The sequence below is a fragment of the Opisthocomus hoazin genome, chromosome 1 (assembly GCF_030867145.1).
Source record: "Opisthocomus hoazin isolate bOpiHoa1 chromosome 1, bOpiHoa1.hap1, whole genome shotgun sequence".
In the NCBI taxonomy this organism is placed as follows: Eukaryota; Metazoa; Chordata; class Aves; order Opisthocomiformes; family Opisthocomidae; genus Opisthocomus; species Opisthocomus hoazin.
This window is the reverse complement of record NC_134414.1, coordinates 27,115,789-27,141,475: the sequence shown is the minus strand read 5'-3', so window position 1 is coordinate 27,141,475 and position 25,687 is coordinate 27,115,789. Positions and strand designations below refer to the sequence as shown.

The window sequence follows — 25,687 nt, the reverse complement described above, 5'->3', positions numbered from 1 at the left end:
CTCAAACCAACTTCAACAGCAAGATTAACCTGAGAATATTGTTTTGTTTGCCTAATTTCCTCTCGTCCCAGGATATACATCTTACAAAATCTCTGTGGACTAGGAAGCTGTAATGAGTATAACCATGTTTCTATAGTGAAATGTTCTGAATGGGAAATGACATGATCAGGATGCACCTTGCTTAGAGAACATGGTAACTCCTCAGTAAAGCAACCTGTACCTGAAGGCACCTACATAAAGAAAGGGTTACAGAAAGAGGGTAAATAAACTGCACTAAAGCCCATAGAATTTTGAAGAAAATATATTGGAGGGAAATAGTAAAGCTTTCAAAAACATCTATTTTGTAATAAATTACCTTACTTACATTTCCTCAGCTGAAATTTCTTGCTGCCTGTACAAACATTTTCAGCCATTAATGGAAGTAAAGACACCACATGAAATACAGCAAATATCAGAATCTCAAGGACTTCGTGCATAAAAAATTAATCCCAGGAAGCAGCAGCTATCATTATTTTAGTCCCTTTTTACTGTTTCCTAACTCAAAAATACCTTGCTGCTATCCGGCACCCCCAAACTCTGTGCTACCATTTTCATGCTTGTTAAACATGCAGCTAGGAAGTAATTTGCTTAGCAACCAGCACCAACATATTGCACCAGAAGAAAAGAAAGGTTACCTAACAAGCAAACTTGGCTAGAAGCCAGCTGAGAGACCCAAAGGCATCTCAGACAAATATCTCTGTTTTCTGAATAAACTATAAATTAGTAGGAGGAACAGCAGGGACAGACTAAGTCAACAGTGATTTTGGGGCATACCCATGCGAGTGAGCCTTTGCCCATGCATGCTGTTATTATGGCACACAGACAGAATAAACAAGAAATAGTGGGTTCCTCATGCAAGTATTCCACCATGCAATCTGTGTAGCTGAAACATGTAGCTGGGGTGCATTAAGAGGAGTATGGCCAGCAGGTTGAAGGAGGTTCTTCTCCCCCTCTACTCTGCTCTAGTGAGGCCCCATCCGGAGTGTGCCCAGGGCCAAGAAGGTCAACAGCATCCTGGCTTGTATCAGGAATAGTATAGCCAGCAGGAGTAGGGAGGTGATCATGCCCCTGTACTCGACACTGGTGAGGCCGCACATTGAGTACCATGTTCAGTTTTGGGTCACAGAATCACAGAATCACAGGATGGCAGGGGTTGGAAGGGACCTCTGTGAGTCATCTAGTCCAATCCCCCTGCCGAAGCAGGGTCACCTAGAGCAGACTGCAGACAGGACCTCGTCCAGGCGGGTTTTGAAAATCTCCAGAGAAGGAGACTCCACAACCCCTCTGGGCAGCCTGTTCCAGTGCTCTGACACCCTCAGAGTGAAGAAGTTCTTCCTCATGTTCAGGTGGAACTTCCTCTGCTTCAGTTTGTGCCTGTTGCCCCTTGTCCTGTCGCTGGGCACCACTGAAAAGAGTCTGGCCCTGTCCACCTGACACCCATCCTTAAGCTATTTAGAGGCACTTGTAAGATCCCCTCTCAGCCTTCTCTTCTTCAGGCTGAACAAGCACAGCTCCCTCAGCCTTGCCTCGTAGGACAGATGCTCCAGTCCCCTCATCATCCTTGTAGCCCTCCGCTGGACTTTCTCCAGTAGCTCCTCATCTTTCTTGAACTGGGGAGCCCAGAACTGGACACAGTACTCCAGATGGGGCCTCACTAGGGCAGTGTAGAGGGGAAGGAGAACCTCCCTTGACCTACTGGCCACACTCCTCTTAATGCATCCCTGGATCCCATTGGCCTTCTTGGCAGCCAGGGCACACTGCTGGTACATGGTCAACCTGTCATCCACCAGGACACCCAGGTCCCTCTCCACAGAGCTGCTCTCCAGCAGGTCCACCCCAAGCCTGTACTGGTGTGTGAGGTTGTTCCTCCCCAGGTGCAGGACCCTGCACTTGCCCTTGTTGAACCTCACCTGGTTCCTCTCTGCCCAACTCTCCAGCCTGTCCAGGTCTCACTGAATGGCAGCACAGCCTGCTAGTGTACCCACCACTCCTCCCAGTTTTGTGTCGTCAGCAAACTTGCTGAGGGTATCTAACTCTTCATCCAGGTCACTGACGAAGAAGTTGAACAAGATGGGGCCGAGTACTGACCCCTGGGAGACACCACTAGTTACAGGCCTCCAACTAGACTCAGTGCCGCTGATGACAACCCTCTGAGCTCTGCCATTCAGCCAGTTCTCAATCCACCTCACTGACCACTCATCCAGCCCACATTTCCTGAGCTTCCGTAGGAGGATTTTATGGGAGACAGTGTCGAAAGCCTTGCTGAAGTCGAGGTAGACAACATCCATGGCTCTCCCCTCATCTACCCAGCCCATCATGCCATTGTAGAAAGCTATCAGATTGGTCAAGCATGATTTCCCCTTGGTGAATCCATGTTGAATACTCCTGATAACTTTCTTTTCCTCCACTTGCTTGATGATGACCTCCAGGATGAGCTGCTCCATCACTACAAGAAGGACATTGAGTTGCTGGAGCGTGTGCAAAGAAGGGCAATGAGGCTGGTGAGGGGTCTGGAGAACAAGTCTTACGAGGAGCGACTGAGGGAGCTGGGACTGTTTAGTCTGGAGAAGAGGAGGCTGAGGGGGGACCTTATTGCTCTGTAAAACTGCCTGAAAGGAGGTTGTAGAGAGCCAGGTGCTGGTCTCTTTTCCCAGGTAACTAGTGATAGGACAAGAGGCAATGGCCTCAGGTTGCATCAGGGGAGGTTTAGATTGGGTATTAGGAGAAATTTCTTTACTGAAAGAGTGGTCAGGCATCAGAATAGGCTGCCCAGGGAAGTGATTGAGTCACCATCCCTGGAGGTGTTCAAAAAACGTGTAGATGTGGCACTTCAGGAACATGGTTTAGTAGGAATGGTGGTGTTGGGTGGATGGTTGGACTCAATGAGCTTAGAGGTCTTTTCCAACCTATGATTCTATGATTCTGCGGGCTACCTTAGCATAGGTCTCACACTGTGCTTGAAGCCTCTGCATAGGGGGAACATTTTGAGATAGGTAAAAACATCTCCCCAGCAAGCAGCTGCTCTAGCCAAGCATGTCCCTTTAGCCCGTCAGAGCATGTTGTTGATCTCAGTGAGAAATTATGGCCCTATGCATGTTTTCCCACCAGATCCATGCCCAGGACCTGCGAGGAGTGGCCATTTTCTGCTGCTTGTCTTCTAGGACAGGAGGCAGCAGAAGAAAACACATAGAAACCCTTCAGTGCAGCAGGGAGGGCTGTGAGGATATCCTCCAGCTACTCTTCAGGCCAGTCACCAACAACCTGGTCTCAGGATTTTATTCATACCATGTCAACCGACACAGGAGCTTGTGTGGCACCACTCTAGGACACAAATGCATGAAAACTCTCCTGAGAACTGACAAGATCCACACTCATTCTGCAAAATACGACTGAAAATTTAAAAGAGGCCGGGATACCTCCGATTCAAAAATAATTGGCAATGATGCATCATACTCAGAGTGAAAAAAAATCTTTTGGATTCCATTCTGACAAAAGACCCAGACTGTAATGACTCTAATGAGGTAGAAACATCTAGAAAGTCACTGAGATTGCCTCCAAATGGATCAATAGTATGTAAGGCAGACCATATGCCCTGCTAGAATAAAAACATATGCTTTAAAGGACAAATGACTCATGAAGAATTGGTTAAGCGGGATACATCCTGTGCAGATACAGAAGAGCAGGATGCTGCTACTACAGGCAACTGTCTGGGGAGAGATCACAGCCCACTATCATCATCTGTACATGTGAAAAAAAGAGGACAAAAAATAGCAGAGTTGAGGGTGGCAGAATTGTGATCCAGTTTCTGAATATATTAAAATAGAAAATGCTGTATTCCAGGAACTCTTCATATTCACAGAAATAATCTTTCCATTAATCTACACTTGATTACAGTGACTGCTTTCATAACAGGAATAGCTGCATCTCTGATGTGACATGCAGGAAAAGAAATAAAAGATTCAGCCTTAAAGCACACCCAGCTAAAGACGGAGGACAAAATTCGGAGACAACTACACATCATCCATGATGACAAACTGAAAGTTAACAGTGACAGTGTGGAAAGCAGCCAGATCAGAAGGAACCAATGTACATAGCTCATCTTTAAAGATAAGAGATGGCATCAGAATTTAAGGTATGAATGGATCATAGCTGACTCAATACAGAGTAACAGTTCAGTAAATATACCTGTACTAGTCGCTTGCTTTCTTTGTACAAGACAAAAGAAAAAAGGAATTAAAGCTCTCAAATTGTAGAGACAACCTACTGGGCAAAGATGAGTTTTTTTGGTGCCGAGCCAGCCAGAGGGTACCACCAGGAATTCAGGCCTTTCACCCTCTCCCACTGGGAAGCAGACACACAAGTTATTTTGGATGCATTTAATTTTTCCAGTGATCTTCACAAGATTTCACAATCATTGCTTAAAACTGACATGAAACCCTGGGCATTAGGTAATGGAAAATCCTACCTATTGTATGATAGAGCTGGAAGACAGAAATGGGGCAGATTCACATGAGTCCCTTGGGTTTGGTGTGCATGAACCCATGGCAGATGTAACACGGCCATGTTGGGTGCCACACTGCCAGCCCTCTGGGAAGTGAGGGAGGCTGGGAAGCCTAAAACCAGCAGCTACTTCAGGAAGAGGCATGTAGCTCTGCAGGCTTCTCTGACCATAGTAAGCCAGTTCTCGTATAGTTAGTGCCACATGTAGGTCACACATAGAGAGTATTGCGAGTACCAGAGTCTCTGGAGCTGAATTCCTGAATCCTTGAGACAAGATTCGTCAGTACAGTCACAGGTGTCCAAATGTCATTTTTAGACATGTTAATGCACCCGAGACATCTGCATGGCATTGCAGACACCGTATGGACAAACAAGGCTGAGGCCATCCCCTGGGCTCTTGAAGGCAGCACCAAGAAACCTGCAGTCACACAACTCAGTTCCCCTTCCCAGCATCTTCCCAGGCACTATCCTTCATTATGCATTCCATACAGCTCATCTGTCTCATTTGTGAAAGAAATCTTTCTTTTGACCGAAAAAAACCAATGCAAAATCTGTCACAATGAAAAGGTATGTTTATACCCAGATGAGAACAAACTGTCCCTTAGTCAAGGCCACCCTATCCAAACAAGTCCTTTACCAACCAGGCCTTCTCAGACAGTCCTTAGACAGACCTGGGCAGGCAGCTGAACCTTCCAACTTCATTTTATAGGATAAACACATCATTTTAGTGCCTCTGACAAGGCCATGCTTCCTCGAGTGCATGAGCAGCATCCCATCCCCAGCACTTACAGGCAGAGCTCCAAGGCACTGTAGGTTCATGGCCCTAATTTTTTTTTATGGTACTTTTAAGGACAGAGCTTGGTGCTACAGAGGTCTTGTTTACATTTCAGATAGTTTGGAGGCCAAGATGTAACATGGAGGTTTTTAATGCCTCTTGTGCTGGAGCAAGCTGCCCAAGGCTCTTGCAAGAGAGGGCCTGAACTTGCATTTATTCTGACCATACTATGACTAACTTCAGAGGGTGTATGGAGGAGATGACTGTCTCTGAGCAAAGAAAAACGCATGAGCAAACCGAGCTGGTCCAATTAATCAAGAGTACCCTGCTCTACCTGTGGTTTCTGAGTTAGACTCTAGGAAAAAAAAAATGGTTTATCTGTATGCAAAGATGCTCAAAGTTTCACTCCTTTTTTTTCTCCGTAACAATTCTCCATCCTACAGTGCAAACTATTTGTAAAATGGCTTAAAGGGCTCATTCATTGACAAAGCGTACTTACATGAGCAGAAAAAATGTTTCTTTGCTCTTGACAAAAGAAATACGTGTAAGACTGGATGACAATGCATGATTTTTGTGCTACGCAAAGTGACTCAGTGCTCTCTGAGAGGGCTTTTGGCTCCAAAGGGTAAAAGTATTACATCACAGCAAGGACTGCTGGACTGGCCTATAGTCAAAGGAGAACTTTAAGTGCCATATGCACAGTGGGATGGGAGGAGGATGATGGGATGTGTCTTCAGAGAAGGAAGTGCCTGGGGGCATCATTTGGGGCAGATGTACCCTTATTACAGCTGCACCCTACAGCAGCTTGCAATAGGCAAATACAGATCATCGTAGGCTTTCCAAGGTCTACCTGCAGTGCCATGACACAGTCACGCACAACCAGCTGGAGTGGGAACCTGGAAATGAACATTTTGTTTCTCTAGAAATCATTCTTGTTCACTTTGCAAAGTCTTTAGTATAAGATAATTAGCAGACATCACTGTTTATGCTGCTTCTAGAAAGGATCATCTTCCACCTGCTGATGAGGTGACCCCAAAATTCCTATCACCTCATAAAGCCTACGCTCCTTCAGCTGCTTAGGCAGTCAATATCAAACAGTAAGTTAGACTTCTTTGTTGCATTCTTTCATTTTAACTACCAAAGGTACCATTTGAAACATAGAGAAGGAAGATTTAACATGGCAGTCTCTCTCTAAAGACAACTACTTTAGAGGCAAGACATTAAAATATTGACAGCTGCTGATAAAAATGTACATATTTTTGCCAATAACAGATAATTTGTAATAGCTTAAAATACAGAGTTTTTTACAATGACTAAGATTGGTACATTCATACCAGTAAATACACCTCTATCATTTCAGGAGAGATGATTGCTAGGCATTAAAACATTTCATATATAATCACAGAATCACAGAATCATAGAATGGTTTGGGTTGGAAGGGACCTTAAAGATCATCTAGTTCCTACCCACCTGCCACGGGCAGGGACACCTCCCAGCAGACCAGGTTGCTCAGAGCTCCATCCAACCTGGCCTTGAACACTTCCAGGGAGGGGGCATCCACAACTAACAATTTCCTCCTCCCTCCCTGTAACAGAAATAATTAATAGGTACGAGTATTACTGGGTCATACCAGGGGATCCCAGCTAGTGTTACATGATAAAGCATTCAGAGACTGCAGCTACCCTGAAATGCATTTTTAATCATGTTAAGACCACCATTGTATGTCAAGGAAGGAAAAACATTTGCTTTTTTCTGTACTATAGAGAAGAATTACATTTAAAGAAACTATTGTTTGAGTTCAAAACTTCTGGGCAATCTCCAGTCTCTTTCTTTGTCACAGTATCTTATATCACTGAAAGATTCAGCACACGCATTTCCCAGTAACTACAATACATTTGACCAGTCTTTCAAGGGAGAGCTCAATATGACAGTGTGTAACAACGCAGGGCTGTGCACCTGCTGCAGAACTTCTGGCTGGAGAACACCAATTGCAATTGGTTACAAGTAATGCTCATTAGCACTTGCAAAGTTCTGAGTACATTTACAGGGTTCAAAAATTATCTGGATGAATGAAATCCAAATCAACTAACACACATAGCAGTGCAGAGCACAACTAGGTCACGAGATCTCCAGTGTCTGGATTCTCAAGTCATTAGAAGTGCATGTTTTAGAGATTAAGTAGCACTATCTAAGGATTTGGAAGGATTTTAAGTGCTGAAATATTTAACAGGTCAAATATATGTATATATTTCTCTCATTTGTTTTCACTGATGGATTAAACACATGCACAATCTTTCCCTAATGTAGCTTCAGCTACTGTTCAAAATGAGGTAGTCTAACAAATGTATTTAGGACAATGAAAAAAAAAACCCATGTGTGGAAATGGGACCAAAGGCTTTATTCAGATTCCTTTGAAGAAATGCCTCCTGTGGCTTTTAAACAGCAGTGTGCTGGTACGAGTGCTGCATGTTCATAAAGCTATATTAGTATGCCCTTTCTTGCACTGGGGTCCCTCTGGCATTGGATAGGTTAAGCAATTGCTGGTATTAAATTAGCACACTGATTTCCACTGGTAAGAAAGTTCCTTAGTCTTAAATTACAGATAAACTATTCCAATACAGCCAAGGAGAAAATGAATAAATGTACTCTTACAAAAAAAAAAACAACAAAAAAGTAAACACGTCTGAGCAATGGCAAAGATGTGATGTATAGATCAGCTGAATAATGATTAGAATATTTTTAAACCAGATAGATATGCATGTGTTTATTCAATGTAGCTGAGGTGAGCCGTGCTTCAGCAAACAGCATATAGCTAAGGAGAAGGCTGAACATTTTAATGTAGTCACTACTGCACAATAATCAAGGAGAAACATATTTGCTGCAATTGCAGCTCATGCTGGGCAACTTCTCCTACAACCTCATTTTAGAGCTACTTGTATTTTTACCTTACAGGGTTGGTAAAGACAGCTTGGTTGGAGCAAGCAGAATATGCTAGCTTGTCTTTTTTAAAATGCTCTGGTTTTCTCCACTAATCCATCACTAAAAGGCACAAATAAATTTACACTGAATACAGCTTAAAAAGAACTTGGATGCTCACCTCCATTTATGGAAAGTTTTGAAGGTGACAGCAAAGAGGATAAAACACATTTAAAAGTGTCATGCCCTCAACCTGTGAGAGGTTGGAGCCTGTAGGAGTTCAGAATGGTTAACGCCGTACCAAGAGCAGCCAGCACATAAATACAAGAGGCTTTACTACATCTTACCCTTTATAAGAAAAAGGATCACTTTCTGGGGGTAATCCAGAATTTTTTGTGGTGCTACGTGGTACATTTCATTAATGAAAGGCTTGCACCTAGCGCATTTGCCAAGGGACACCAGTCTTCACAGGAGCACAGGTCCTGGCCAAGGTGTTGTGGTCTTGGATCCTCTTCTTGGCTCTGCTGTTTCCTTGATGGGTAGCCTTGGACAAGTCTTGTCAGCTTGGAAAGGTTTAATGTCACAGACCTCATAGGGGATTGATGATTGACTTCCATTACGAGAAGTTTTACAAAGTGGGGTTTATATTAGCTCTCTATAACTAGTCCAGGTCTGAGAACCACACTCCAAGTAGAAGAATTCCAAAGATGACGAACAGAAAATTATTAGGGGTCTTTGAAAGTATGGCCTGAGAAAAAGTTGAAGCACTTGATTGACTCATTTCTGCAGCAGGGAAGTGAGATGAAACATGATAACAGTCTTCAAATAAGTATTAGACAGAAACAATCTCCTGCATGAGTATTGGGCAGAAACAATCCTCTACAGGTACAAACTCATGCAAGAGAAATACAGGTTAGATATCATGAATTATTTTCAAAAAGTAAAAACGGAATAAGCTTCCTAGGCAAGCTCCCTCTATAAATATGTTATGAAAAACAGTAGAGAAAAATCTGCTGCAAATCATGCACGTATAGATGATCATGCTTCAAGACAAGGACATCTCACTGTGCTGCCCTGTTTTTTCTCCCTGAGCAAGCTTTGTGAAATGTCTTGTATATACTGATTGCAATTTCTTAATTGAAAAAGTAACTGTTACCAAATACGGTCCTTTCTGGCTCCCTTCTCTCTAAATTGACTTTTACTGGTGCACCAGAATATAACACACATTAAGACCACGATTTTAGTCCCATGTTGCGTGGTCCATATGAAAGCATCTTTAACGTCGAACTTTCCTCTTCACTGTTCTTTGATTAGCTTGTTCCAATTTCCCTTCAGTTCACATGACACAGTTCTCTCTTTTTCCTACCCAGTGATAGCAGGAATGCAGCTTGGCTGTTGGTTTTGTTAAAAAGTCACCCACGGGATTAACTGAGCTCAAAGAAACTGCTACATAAATTTGAATACTTTGATATGATAAATGCCACAACTAACTTTACAGAGATGGACTATAGGTACCTTACTGCTGAGACACTTCCATGCAAGTTCACCCTCAGCTCAGGAAGTCTAGAGCGGACATGGTTGCATCAAACAAAAGCACAAGTGTTCCTAAAACTTTCTGTAAGGAAGCAGAGCTTTGTTCCACTGGAGATGAGAAGAAGTGGCTAAATGTGACATTTGTGTCAAAACACTTCAAACACGGTCCTGAAGCATTACCACCCTCTCCCCGACGTCGTTTGGGGAAACCATCTCTTCCAGTGCATTGTTCCCACAGCTGGTGGTCATTTTCCTTGTTGTACTCCCAGGAAGCTCACCTCTAGGTGTCTCAGACTGACCATCCTGGAACAGAGCAGGTCCATTGGGCTGGAGGCATCTGCTCTTCAAATATCCCACATAAAATTTCCAATATGCTCAGAAATGGCTTATGTGAGAAATGTGGCACATTCACATGTTCCTCACTTCTCCTTTCCACAAGGCAGTGATAACAACACTTGCCTTCCTCCCAACAGTTTTCTGAAAGAAATCCAATTGACATGTACAGTTCTCACCAATACCTTTCAACAGGAACTTCTCTAAAAGTATCAATACATTATTCTGCACTTAGAGCAAATAAATTAGCTGAACAAATTTGACCACTGAAAATAAAGGATTCTGTGTCTAGCTATATCATGCAACACAGCAAGGATGAAATCTGTCACCACATTCCATCACCCCAGTCAACAATAAAGTGCAAGACAACTTCTACAGAATCAGTGGAGCTGGCATGAACAGCTCTGTGTGGAGATCTCCATATTTCAGAGAACCGGAGTTTTTTATGCATCTGTAAAAATACGCTACATTTCAAGTGGCTACTGATCTATTGCACTGAGTTGTTTTTACCTAAGTGAGATATTTGCAAATGTAGGCTGTTTATTATCTGCTATTGACAGAATTCCCACCTGCAGTCACAGTGGAAACACTTTTTTCCAAGGATCCTAAATGATGTGGATTCTCAGTTGGTCATGCAGGATAGTCTGCTAGAGACCTCCCCTTCTAAGGTATGTGGCACTGAGTAGTCCTTATCAAGCCAATTAAATAAACTATTCATGTTAACATGAGTGCAAGCGATCCTTAAGCCATTAATTTCTCCCTATACTTTTACTGTTTAATTCCTATGCACTACTCTGCACCACTCAGAGATCTTGGGCAGTTTGCCTTGAAACCACCAAGGCTTGTGAACAGTTTTGGACTCCTGATGTGGGGTGGGTGGAGGGCCACCCCCAGCTAAGCCATCCCTTCCCACCTCTTAGCACCCACAGATTTCTCTGAATCTTTTTACACCCTTTCATCCATTTCCTCTGAATGATTACCAGAAAAATCGCTTAATCTCCAGCACAACACTGCAAAGACAGAAGGAAAGTATAAAAACTAAAGCTCCCCTACCCTTTCCAGATGAACACTAATTTATATAAGGTGATTTGTTAGCATAGCTTTGCTAAAATCTTGCCAGACTTGAATAATTTGAAATCTGCCAAGCAGAATTTAGATTGCTGAGCCACAAAAGTCCAATGTCAACTGTGGCTTATTTATCTCCAGGTCTGCAAGCTTCTGCTAAAGAGAAGCTGAAATAAAAGAAATTTATTCTAAGCATAACCAAAATGCCATAAATAACGTATCACTTGATACAAAGGAATATACACTACATACCACAAGACATAAAACATACTAAGTGTTGTATCAGCCTAGCTTTCAGGGGTTTATTTTACTGCACTATGCCTCTATATCTCAGCTCTTACTCTGAAGGCATGTTTGTATCAGTATTATCAGGTTCAACACCAAGCCAAGGACAGGGATTGAGCAAGTTCAGAGTGTTCCGTTCACAGCTGTGCTCCTGCTCGTGGTGGGACCCCCAGCTTCCGAGTTCTGTGGCTGCACAAGATGAATCGTCAGGAGACACCAGCAGCTGACGAGCATGGCCTCTCGCTTCACACCGTCAGAGGCAGAGGAAGCACGTCAGGGGCATCGGCAACTTGTTAGCCATGGGCAGAGTTTATGCATGCTCAGAGACCACGGGGCTAATTCGATTGAGCAAATTATCCACCGCAATTGGTTTGTTCAGCTCTAGCTACTGATGTGAGATGCCAGCACACCTAGCCTAGCTCCAAGGTGAACCAGGGCATTATTTCAAGCAGTGGGAGGACCTCGTGATGGAGATGGAAGCTGCAAGAAGTTCAGAAGGCTGAGTGTGGAGAAAGCCCTGACATCTTCACAATCCACCTGGCACAAAGCTTTTCAAAACAACAGTGGAGCTTCGTTCCCCAAAACACTTCCCTCTAAAATACCTTTACAGAAAGGTAAACTTTCGAGCAAGCATGCAGTAGCCTCCAGGAAGCATTGCCAAAGCTAATTATATATACATTTCATTAGTTAATTACAAACTGCAAATGAGCAGGGCAAAGTTTTCCCCTGCTGCAGTGGAGGCAAATGTTATCACAATTCTTACTTTAGTGTCAGTCTTCCAAATCATATGCCTCACCAGAAGTGTGCATGGTGCCATGCAAGAGCTGGATGGTCTCTTTGCCCAGGTACACAAGCAATAGGATGAGAGAAAATGGCCTCAAGCTGCAGCAGAGAACATTTAAATGTGATATTAAGAAAAACATCACCACTCAAAGGTTTACCAAGCACTGGAACAGGCTGCCCAGGGAAGAGGTTGAGACATCATCCCTGGAGGTATTTAAAAGCTGTGTAACGTGGCACTTAGGGACACGGTATAGTGGTGGACTTGGCAGTGTTAGGTCTATGGTTGGTCTCGATAATCTTAAGCGTCTTTTCCAACCAAAATGATTCTATGATTCTATGACAGTTGATGATAAACACTGTTTATGAACACAGAGAAAAAATGGATGGAGAGCCTCTATGCAGACAGGTATCAGTCTACAAGAAGCATTAAGCTGGTGTCTAATCACTCTTCTGATATAGAAATATTTCTCATGTGGAGACATCAATAGTAGTTAGGAAACCAGCACTTCCATCAACACTGGTTAAATCCTTATTGCCCAAATCAGAAGTACGAGAATACAAACAAGAGGCATTTACCCTCTGTTACTGCATGGCTTCTGTCACATCAAGCTGACAGAGGAAATTTTGCCCTCCCAAGGGCCAAAGACCTGCCATGTTTTGTCCTCACCCACATCAGGGCTGGGCATGACCTTGCTGCTTTGCCTCACCTCTGTGCACATGGCAGTGGAGGAGCGCTTCCCACAGCTTCTGGCTAAGGCCAAAAACCAGCTCATGACAGCTGGTGAGACACCAGTTAGGGAAAGGCTTGCCATCTATCCAAACCAATCAAAAAAATTACAATGACAAGGTTAAAAAACTGTGGGCTCCACAAAAAAAACCAGTCTGGTTTAAAATGTGCCAATCTTTGATGATTTAGACTAGTTTTAAGAGTTTTTTTAACACGATAGTTGGCATTCCCTAAAGCGGGGAATACCAAATTCATCCTAGCTGCAAATTGTTCAGCCTGGCTGTCCATAGTTTAATCTTCTGACTGTGACTGATAGCAAGTTTATATCACTTCGTGAGCTGCTTCGGGGCTTTGTTCAATTAATCTGAATTTTTTTATCTTCAGATACTTTTGATTCACACAAGAGGTAGACAGCAGTTCAGGAGTGCACACATTCCCCAGAGCTTCCCACCATCACGGCTGAGCTCCAGCATCTCTCCAGTGCAGGATCATCGGTAAGCCATGCACAACTCAGTACATTTCTTAGAGCAACTCTGCCAAAGGAGTGGGACTGACTTGTGCACATAAGAGAGAGTTTCTTAGCATCAGCTTTTTTCTTTTACTTTTTCATGCATCTTACTTTCAGGTTTAAGCTTTTTTCAACTACATCTTAGACATTTTTAGAACATACTAACTATTAATGTGTTTGGAAGGCATACAGAGATCATGACGCTACCTCTTATTCTTCTTACTTTCCCACACAGCTTGACAGTGCACAGGCCTGTTCTGTATCTAAATTTACAAGCAGTGACAAGTGATAAATATCCTCATTCTAAAAAGCTATTGTGTACCTCAAAGACAATTAAAATTCCTTAGATACCTAGATGCAGTACATAATACATTTAGTCAACATTGGAACATGTCAGAGAAGGAACGTTTTATCCCAGGACACATCCAAGCATCTAAAAATAGGCCTTCAGTTTAAATAAAAGTACTGTAATAATGTTCATTGGGAAATCCCCTTTCCTCAGATTACAGAAGTAATATTAATTCCTAGATCATCTCCTGCTGTGCAGTAGGAACTGAGCAGATGAATTTATAAAAGTGCCAAATAGATTCTATATTCTTTTTTATTAGGAGAAAAACACTGGTTAAAAGTGATGCATTTTTAATTCTTTCATCTAATCCAAGAAAGTCATACCACACACTTCAGGGCATGGACTGAGCTCTGGCCCACCCTAATCCATACAGTTTAGCTGCAGGAGAAGAGAGTGCAAGAGTTTCCCAGACTTTGTCATATGAAGTTTTGATCATGACATGTAATTTTATTCAAAACATATCATTCCTCACTCAGTTTTGCTTAGTTTTCTCTAGAAGTTTCACATACATTTCCAGAAATGGCAGGCAGGAAGACAGTATAGCTCTAATGTTTGATAGAAAGGAAGTTAACCACTAAGTAAACGTAAATATTAAGCTATCACGGCACCTGAAATTTACACTGTTTCAGAGATGCAAAGCAGTGGTAGGAAACAACTCACTCCCTTGTTAACCGTATTCCTTCTCTGTTTTTAGGGGTGGGGCAGAAAGGTGTCTCCCAATACTTCTTTGCCAATTAGAAGCTATTTTCTTTCTTTGCGGTAGTTTAATTAAGGAATATCATGGAATTTCTCTTCTTTGAGAAGTTTAAAAAAGAAAACAAACAGAGAAGACTGGTGTCAGGTTCAGCTGGAGAAAGGTTCATGACGTGCAAGCACTAACTGATTCGGGCTTGTTTTGTGTCACCAAGGTCCACCGTGCAGAGTCAGTGTTGCTGGTGGTTGCTGCTGGCATCAGTCCACCAGCGTAGGCATCATGTGCATTGCATTCTGGTTAGCAACGTCTACATTTTTGTACAGAAACACACACCGTGCAATGCCTAATAGCCCAATTCAGAGAGTGTGCACTAAAATAGCACAATAACCTTATGATCACTTGGTGAATCCACACACAGCGAGAGAGGTGCCCCATTCTGAGACAGACCTCACCAATGCACAATTCGACACTGAGGTTTGTGTGGGATTGCTGCCAGCTACTCTGGCAAGGTCCGGTTCCCATCTGTGAATCAGAGCACTTTATTCTCTCGTCCTAAATGCTCATATTTCTGCATACGTATTTCTGACTGTGTAGCCTTCCATGGACATAGTGATGGTAACTTCTACTGCGTGAAACCGTATCAGCACTGCATGAAGTTGGGAACAGCATAAATTAAAGATTTACACCACGTAGCCCAGCTTAACTGACTCCTTGCCACAAGGACAGAGTGTCAAGGCTTGTTTGGAAATCAGAGTTCAACCCGAACAGCAGCAGCTTTCTCCTCCAACCATACCAACACCACAGGTGGACCCTTAAAACTGCCACACAGGAGGCAAGCTACCTTTTCTCAGGCTCACGTCTAAGGGATTGAACGTCTGCTAGCAGCTGATGGTGGTATTGCTGATGTCTAGTGTGTGAACAGCCTACAGTTTCCAATAACTCCCACCTGGGAGGAAAATACTGTGCAATTGTTTCCATTTTGTTCAGCTTAGCATTCTTGATTGCAAGGTCTCAGTTTGTCTTTTTTCTGCTGGTGATGGTTTTACTGATTTCAGACCTCAGTCAGCTTTCTTCTAGCATTTAAATTAACTTTGGAAATCCCATACTGAAAGTCTGTTGCAAGACAAAGAAACTCAACATTTTGAGCTGTTTACAGCCTCATCTAATCTTGCCCGGGCCTTAGAGAATGTCAAGCAGCAAGTCTGAAGTAAAGGCTATTTGAGCTGAAGTTTTGAAGTTCTTGGATCACAACTCACAGACTGAAAGCTTCAAAAGATGCTGTTTCTTCTTTTTACTGCAGATATTCTCAAGAGCACCTGGAAGACTTACATAAATGACCTCAATTTTAACCTGCTTGGACTAGATTAGTGTGATGGAAAAAAATGTCATGGGTGAGATTCCAGCCCAGTCTGTACACGGGAAAAGTTTTTCCTCTATAAATAGCACCACACTCTTTTGGCTGTAACACTTCTCTTGCTACTAAATTAGAATTCACAGGTCTTCTGCAGGATTCATAATGCGATCAAAGATTAGAAACTTCTTTGAAGTTGTCTTCCTTTGCTCCACTGTTAATACATACCTGCACTAATCTACCATGGTTCTCCTAAACTAATCGGTCACTCTCCCTCCCCAAAAGGGACAAGTATACAGGCTTTTTTCAAATCCCCATTTGTTTGTGTTCATTATCCACACTTCATTTTGCAAGGGCATAACAATTTGGTAATTGATTTTTCAGGTACTGTAAAGAGGGCAGCTCTGTTTTCAGAAACCTTTTGGTCTAAATGCGATTTGCTGGTAATATTTACAGTACTTATAACTTTGGTGCTGTTTATTGCTAGTAAGGCACACAGTGGATTGAACTGTGTGCATAACAAATTCTTAATATTTCACATTTAACAACAGCTATTAATAATATGATTGCAATGAGATTATCTCAGTTTTTCTTTTTTCATTTGGTCCTCTTCAAAGAGATCAAAGAAACACTGAACCTCAAGGTTATCTGCCTCTTGTTTAGGAAAACAAGCTCACAGCCTCACTGACCCTAAGCAGAAACTACACAAGGGAAAATATAATTTCAGAAATCCTTTCAAAATTTCCATAATTCAAAACTGTGACATAGGTATTTTCGTCTCACTGTGACTCAAAATTGGCTCGTAACTACCAGATCAAACTTCTTGTATCTTTAAATTAATACTTGTTTTTGGAAATAAAAGCCTATTATCATAGGGTTTGCCCTGATTTTTGTCAGTGACAGTAACTGGTTCAATTGGGCATCTGTTTGACTCAAGAATCTGAAAGCCTGAGTCGCTCACTGTGCTCACTGGCTCTGATCTCACAGACAACACAAAATGCAGAATTGAACCAGAAGCAGTACACAGTGCTTTTTGGGAATGAATCTTTCTGGGTTTGAACACGTCTAGATTTCCGCAAGTTTGAATCTCAGAAAGCACAAAAACTGCGGACGAAGTCAATTAAATACACCAGTGATGAGCCCCATAGTTAGACATCCAGAATTAACCCTTTCTAAATACTGATTTATGAACTGTAATGAAATGCACAAAAGGGTCATGCTGAAGAGGAAAGTTTTTCAAAAGTCCTGCAAGGTCGTACTTCTTTAGTGGGAGACTATGAAGATTTTAACTGCAACTCCATTAGAAGGCAGATTAGTCCAGAATGGAGGGGGAACAAAAAGAAGAAAAAACCAAGAAAGGACAAAAAAATTAAAAGGGAAAAAAAGCAAAAGAGAAATGGAAGAGCTCTCACTTCTTCAAAGCTTTATTTCTTAATTTTTCTTTGGGCTAAATTAAGAGATTAATCCATTCTGATGAATGCCCACAGGGTTCACTTCTAAAGGAGTATTTCCCCCCTCATCAGATAGAATAGGAAGATTAGAGTATGAAAAGGAGACAATTTATAGTGAGTTTTCTGGTCTTCAGAGGGGTTTTAATTTGAATTTGACGGATATGTTCCAGCTGCTGCTTGTCTTCATATTTTTAAAGGGACGTTTTAAGTGCTATAGTTGTGGGTACCTTGTGTCCCCAGAAAGATGTGTGCTCTGCTTGCCCACATTACAGGCTCCTGACTCACCATGGCTTTTCCCCAAACTTTAAAAGTCACACTCCACCAGCAACTCTCTTCTAAACCTGGCTGCAGAGGGGACCAGCCTCCTGTCCCCCATGGAGCAGGAGGACATCCCTATCAGACAGGATTCCCTTCAGGCTCCCTGAAGACTAGATGCTGTAGAAAATATGATTTAAAGACTGAAAAAAAAGAGTTGTTTTAGAAATGGCTTCGCTGATTTCTTTGTATCCCTTTAAGAAACAAATTAAGCCCATTATACTGCAATAAAAAAAGTAGTCATGATCTCCTATTGAGCAGGGCAGAACAAAAACATCCACAAGACATCTTTAACACAAAGAAGAGGCTGATGAAAGAGCCCAGTATAGGGCTACCTAGCAGGCTGGCACAGTAGCTACATTCGCAAGACTGATAATTGAGTCAACATCTCTCCACAGAGTCAAAGGAGTGAGACAGTTTGGGTGCCTGTGATGGGAATAATCTAATCGTGGGGCAATGTGCTACCTTCTCCAGTGAAACTGGTGTCTGTAAGTCTGGTGTGCGACTGGTTTGAACCGCTTTGTACCCTCTGCAGATTAAACACTAATAGTCCCAGTGACTAAATTAGGCGCTCGTAATCATTCAAATAATCCTGTGTGGAAATGGGCCAGGAAAGAGGATTTGTCACTACCCATTTCTCCCTTGTCACCCCATTACCAATACCTGCGCAAACATTTGCGGTCTCCCACCTCATTTTATGGACAGGAAAGTGAAGTGGACAATTTAAGTCACTTTTAAAAATCCAGACAGAAATAAGTGCCAAAAACTGGAACTGGAGCTGCCAGGTCTAAGCCAGAACAATTTTAGCACACAGACATACAATCTCCCAGACCAGTCTTCTTAAAGCAAAAAATTCAGATTTTATATGGCATTTTACAAAAATAACAATCATGACGATTAAGCAGTCTGTCAAAGCAGAGCTGGCATGAGAGCTTGGCAAAATTCTTCCAACTATTCTTTGCTCACAAAACGCGGACTTCGCAGAATTGAGAGTTTCATGGATTTTTTCAGTTTTGACAAACTTCAGCTCAGTTTCTGAAGCATCTTCATACAAATCATATAAATCATATAAATCCAGTTGGCGGATGGTCATGAGTGGTGTTCCCCAGGGCTCAGTTTTGGGGCTAGTCTTGTTTGATGTCTTTATAAATGATCTGGATGAGGGGATTGAGTGCTCCCTCAGTGAGTTTGCAGATGACATCAAGTTGGGCGGAAGTGTCGATCTGCTTGAGGATAGGAAGGCTCTACAGAGGGATCTGGACAGACTGGATCAATGGGCCGAAGCCAACTGTACGAGGTTCAACAAGGCCAAATGCCAGGTCCTGCATTTGGGTCACAACAACCCCACAAAACGCTACAGGCTTGGGGAAGAGTGGCTGGATAGCTGCCCGGCGGAAAAGGACCTGGGTGGGTGCTGGTCGACAGTCGGCTGAACATGAGCCAGCAGTGTGCCCAGGTGGCCAAGAAGGCCAACGGCATCCTGGCTTGTATCAGGAAGAGGGTGGCCAGCAGGAGCAGGGAGGTGATCGTGCCCCTGTACTCGGCACTGGTGAGGCCGCACCTGGAGTACTATGTTCAGTTTTGGTCCCCTCACTGCAAGAAGGACATCAAGTTGCTGGAGCGTGTCCAGAGAAGGCCAACGAAGCTGGTGAAGGGTCTGGAGAAGAAGACTTATGAGAAGCAGCTGAGGGAGCTGGGGCTGTTTAGTCTGGACAGGAGGAGGCTGGGGGGGACCTCATTGCACTCTACAACTACCTGAAAGGAGGTTGTAGTGAGGCAGGTGTTGGTCTCTTCTCCCAGGTAACTAGCGATAGGACAAGAGGCAATGGCCTCAAGTTGCATCAGGGGAGGTTTAGGCTGGATATTAGGAAAAACTTCTTTAGTGAAAGAGTGGTCAGGCATTGAATAGGCTGCCCAGGGAAGCAGTGGAGTCCCCATCCCTGGAGGTGTTCAAAAAGTGTGTAGATATGGCACTTCAGGACATGATTTAGCAGGCATGGTGGTGTTGGGTTGACAGTTGGGCTTGATGATCTTAGAGGTCTTTTCCAACCTTAATGATTCTATGATTCCATGATTCTATGACAAAAGTAGTTCCGCATTTCCAAAACGCTTAATCTCCCTGCCTCTACTTATTCATTGTGGGGAGCAGCATAGACCCTCCCAGAGTGGGACTGCTTCCCTCTTCTGTGTGCTCTGACAGGCAGGTGAGGAGGTAACAGTGTAGACAGCAAAAATGTTATCTAAGCTATTAAAATATTATCACATTTAAAATACTATCAAAAGCACAGTATCTAAAACCCACTGAAATTAATGGACAGCTTAGACTTCATCGCTGTTGTTTCAGTCTCTGCAAACAGAGAGAAATTGCGGTGCCTACACCTCCAGTCTTTCATTCTTTGGATGATTCTTCTTCCCAGCTGTACCAACTAGAGTATGAAAAGTAAATGCTGACAGTGTGGAAGGCAGCTAAAATATCTTTTCAGCCCTTGCTCTTCCTGGCTGACATACTGCCGTTTTTCAGCTGAAAATCTTAATGTGATACTGTTTTATTTTAGTTCTATTCAGAGTGAAGTGATGGCATACAGTGATTCTTTCCTCGAAATATTGATATCAGAACAAGATCAAAAGGATAAGAACCCCAAATTTGCAGTGTAGAAAAATGAACAGAAAATCAGTAATAGAAATATGATTGGAATGTATTTTCATGTAGGAAAATCTTTGTATTTACCTATGTATTTAACAACAATTGGTATATCTGTCCACCACGTCACAGCTTTGAATGTTCTACTTATTTTGGAGGCAATTAGCCATCTATTCAAGGCTTCTGTGTTCACTTTAATTTCCCCATTTCTCCACCCACCTGAATCTGACACTTTGACATCTTTGCTTACTAGAATGGAAATTCAACATTTAGAAAAGCCAAGATACACAAGGTCAAAAACCAGCATGAAATGTATACATTGAAGAAGGGATCGTGAAATTTTATGCAAAACAAGTAGATTCATATTTCTATAACTTTAAGCAAAACAATAGCTGTCATGAGAAACTAATGCAAGTTTTGAAATATTCATCACCATTTTCTTGCTCGTTCTGAAAAGCAATTGCTTCAGCACTCAGAGCTGTGGGCAGATATTGAATAGCATTATGCCTTGTAGCCTAGCACCTTGCTGGAGAAGAATTGCCTGTAACACCATGCTATTATTCTATTTTAAGAATCTTTAAGCAACAGGGATTTCATCACTTGATTTGGAAGATTATTTAACAGACTAGTAGACCTTATGACTATGATGTATTTCCTGATATTGTACCTACATTCTTCCATTTCCTGAATTCATAGCAGTTATCATACCTCAACTCATTCTAAACAATCCATCTTTCTTCCAATGCTCCACACACCAAGCTGTTTCACAGTGCTTAATGAACTGTTTCCCATGTGGTGTTTGCAGCATGTTAGAGTCTATTCTGATGAAGTACATACAACTAATTGTGTGACCAGGATATTCAGCCAATCACTAGAAATACAGATACAAGAAAGTGAGAGAACTCTAAGCCCCTTAAACTGGTAAAACAGAAACTATGGCCTGGGCGTCGTGTTACTGTACTGCAGAATCACAAGACAATATTGGGAACCACATCCCACAACTCTGGTGTATGATGTGAAATTCAGATTCCAAACCTCTTAGACAAATTTTAGGGGGGAAGACACAGGAGAAGCTTCAATATAGAGTATCTAAAGTCTAAGGGAAAATATGCGAAGTCAGTTATTTTCTTACAAAAGTTAGCTATTTAGGTTTTTTCTTTATAGTGACACAATTGTTTCACTCCACTCCAAATCATACTGGTTTCAACCTTATAATGACTTTGCTAGTCATTCACTTTTTCTCACATTTAGCAGAGAGCACTCATGCCCCTCTTAGACAGATTGAAGTATCTGAATTTTTCAATTCTAGCCAATTTGGAGTGTAAACAAACTACACAAGGTTTATGACATACAAATAAACTCTCCCTAAATAAAGAAAAATTATTTAGAAGATTAAGGATTTTTAAATCTCAAAAGTAGTAGGCCAGAGCTGAGTTTAAACAGGAACTTTTCAAGTAATCTTGAACAGAAATATTATTGGAAATCCTATCTGTAGCACAGAACAAATCTGGGAGGGGGCTGATAGCAGGACCTGGAGCTGCACCTCAGCCCAGAGTTTCCCAGCCATCCCACGTGTTGTGGTGTCAGGCCATGTGGCTTTGCCCCAGGAGAAGACCTCATCTGTGCCTTGCTGCAGCTCAGTACAGAACTTACTGTGTGGAAAGCCATGGATGAGCAGTGCAAAAGTGGGAGGGAGAGCTGCGCACTCCACACCGAGTAGAGAGGAAAGTTAGCAGCAACAAAGGATGAGCCCCCTCCATCGGTACAGTGAGTTCTCACTGCCTCCACTTCTCTGAGTGGTTTTGTTCAAACACAACTGCCCTTGTTCGCCATTTGGAACAAAGAGCTCACCCTGAACCACTTTAACCATTTTGTTTTGAACACGACAGGACAGCCAGTGGTGAGCTGTGGTAAGCTACCCTGCTTCATCCTAGGATCCAGCTTCGAAATGGAGCTTCTGTCATTGCATCCCCCCTCAGCTAGGCAAGAAGCGAGGCACCTCCTTCAGCAAGGAGAGAAGCTGCCTCACACACCACCATCATCCTGAATGAGCTTCATGGACCCCAGCTCCCCTGTGTAGAAAGCACAAGTCATTCATAAGCACCAGAAAGTGGATTTTAATCGGTCAAAATGGACCAGTGACTCTGGCTTTCAGGTCAGTTCCCTGCCCCAGAAGCTGGTGAGATGCTGGTTGATTTGGCTCTGTGTCAGAGCTGTCCCTCCAGCCCCAGCACAAAATTGAGTAGCACCCAATAGGAGCAGAGTCCCGTTATGACTGATCCTGATTAGTAGCTGATGGCATGGCTGTTGATGTTGGCATGTTATCGGCGAACAGCAGCTTGTCTTGTACCCACATCCCAGGGACGGGACTCCAGGAAAGACCAGAGGACAAGCAGGCAAGTGCTGCACAACCTGCCCTGTCCCTACCATGTGTAAAGAGCACAGTCCTACCGCTGCAAATCCATTTAATTGAGTCAATCAGAATATGCAAGCTGTTGCCAGAAAGTCAGCCAAGGAGCGTAGCACAGGCTCTGTGCACATGCAGGTTTACTGCTTTCAGAGAGGTCAAAGGAAAGGGAGAAATCTGGTGAAGAACAAAGCTGCCACATCGCAGCTCCATTAACAAACTTCCCCACAACACAAACATCATGTCTCCTTACTGTAAACAAGTGGAGTTTTACTCTCTAGACAGCACTTAATCAGTATTAGTATGTCAAAATGAGACACTACTTGGGATTTCTGATTAGAAATTTAACCATTACAGGTTTGGGAAGAGCTAGCACCACAAGACATCTAGCAGGGGAGAGAAAAGCAAGAACAGGATCGCACTATGAAGTCTAGAAGAATGACTGTTTCCCCTAAAACACGTTGCCTCTAAAATAAATCTATGTTTTCATCTCCTTCAGCCATAGCCATCTGCTTTTTAGCAACTTGGAATATGTCATGATTTTTTTCACAGCAGATACAAGATCTTGAGGGGAGCCCTTCTATTTACAACAGTGGCAGTCCCTCAATTTATAACATATGCACGCTTGTAAGATGTTTTCAATTGCTTCTGTCTCCCTGACATGCAGAAATACTGCTTAAATAAGAAACTGTTATCACATATCTGTGAAGATTTCTAAAGCTAGACCATTTTGCATTTTCTACCCTACTGAGCTAGGAAATTAACAGTAAAACTTTACTCTGCCCTCTAGGAAGCCTGATTTAGTCAAAGACATGATCTCAGGTAGTAACTACAGAATCAGCTATTTATTCAATTTAAATACAACCATTCTTCCAGCAGACAGTGAAGGGAAGAAATAATATGTCATGCTAAGATTCCTGAGCCAATACTTCTCTCCTACATCCACTCCTGGGTTACTTTCCGTGCGTGTTGAAGTGCTCTGCTGATCTGTGTTAAATAAGCTGCAGCAGAACGGAAGGCAACTAATTTGTGCTCCCTGGGTGCTGGGCAATTAATTTAACTCTTGCTGGCACATAGTCTATAAATAGAAAAGATGATACAGTTTCATACTGATAACATTTCTATGAACGTTAATAATTCAACAGTAAGCATTTTTTTCCCCTATCTATCTTTCCTATCAGCAGTGATGAGCAGGCATTGTGTTGCCCTTAATCCAAAGAAAGGGGGTGCTGTTAGGTGTCTTCTCGTGTGATGACTTACCCGAGGGCTGACACCCTAAACACGGCATGTGCACTCACCTCCGTGGCAACATACTTTCTCCTTCTCTCTCCCTGGGCCAGGAGGAAGCATTATCCATTTGGAATTAAACACAAATGAAAGGCTTCTGGGCTGGACAGAGGTGCATGTCACAGGAACCACGTCAGAGAGATGGCCACCAGGAGGTGCCAATTCTCTCGCCCTCCCATGGTGATGGAGGAAAACTAGGCAACTGCTTAGATGAGCTATCTAGCTTGTTGGGAAGAGCAGAAATGGTAAGTCCTAATTTTCAGGTGACAGGCTGAGCCTGTCTCTACACAAATTTGTACAAGCAGAACACTTCCCCAGGTAACTTTCATATCCATCCAGAAACATTCTTGCAACATGCACAAGCTGGTCACAAAATGCTAATCCTAACATAAAGAGGGTTGCCATTCTTAACCAAGTGGGCTGGAACAAGATGTATGCTCCAAATACTTTCACGTCCTTCTGGTGACTGGAATATGGTTTCAGTTTTTATGGGCTTCATGCACAAATGTAATATAAAAATACACCAGAAAATACAATGAAATCAGCTTCTTTTAAGACGAATAAAGAGTTAGACGTAACTTTCTGGGTCTGGGTCTGAGATTACTAATGCTTCTTCCACAGTTTTTGAACAGAAATCAAATTCCCCAGTTTGAAGTATTTGTCTTTTAAAGAATTCTCAGTTGTATGAAGCTGTATGCATCCACTGTGTTCAAGGATAGTGCTGTACCTACTGCTGTTATTTTTTTCAGATTCACACCTGAAATTGCTAGACAGAAACATTTCTTGCAGAGATGTAGCTTAGATCTAATCAGAAATCAGGTAATTCTGTCCCTAACAAAGGCTTTATGTAACCAAAGACAAAAAGATTACAATGTTATATAAAAGGAAAAGCTTTCCAAAGGTGCAAATGTAGGGTAAAAGTGCAAGGTGAAAGAGGTTGCCTACCATTAAAGTAAAGTTTATCAGGAAATAAACAGAAATGAGCAATCAGTCCAACAGTAAAACAGGGGAGATGAGCATACGTTTGGGGGTATTGGAAAAGTTAGAAGTCCCTGGACACATTAGTCTTTGGCATTTGAATTACCCCATATAAATGGGGAAGGAGAAAATCCTTAGGGTTTTTTAACTATTTTCATGTTCTTTATTTAAATTCCTTTCAAATTAATACAAACACTGAATGATTTAGGAGCCTGCAGCATCTTGTCTCCTCTGGCACTTTGTATCACCTGGTCCCTGTTGTCTGCACCCCTCCTGGGCTGATACCACTTGCTTTGATATTGACACAGTTCAGGCTCAATCGAATCTTCAAAGAAAAATGGGCATGAAAATCCCCCAGTCCCCTCTTCCGCTCTGAGCCCAGGGCATGCACACACTTCCCAAGGACTGCAAAATCCAGTGGGAATTATTTTGTACTTAGTAAAATTAACAGTCATTACGGAAAATAGGATTTGAAACAACATTTCAGCTACGGGATCCTTCCAAGTCTGGTAGATAAGACAATAGCCATGATAGCAGTTCTGATCCCTTTCATATCACTGTCATTATTTTATTAATTTCCTAAACTAAGTTTATTCTACTGCATATTAAGAAGCAAAAGAAAAGCAGATGAGAAAGGCTGTGTTGCTCATCTTACTGAATCTTTTTTCTAAACTGTTCTACGTGGCTGCAAAGTACTTATCAAACACAGTTTACTATGATTATTTCCTGACTTCATCTTGTAAGAAGGGA

At 42.4% G+C, this 25,687-nt stretch overlaps 1 protein-coding gene across 5 annotated transcripts in view; it reads right to left on the bottom strand.

Annotated features, from left to right (window-relative positions):
* MTUS2 (microtubule associated scaffold protein 2) overlaps window positions 1-25,687 on the bottom strand; it is a 318,231-nt gene that overhangs the window by 157,332 nt on the left and 135,212 nt on the right. The window lies entirely within an intron of this gene.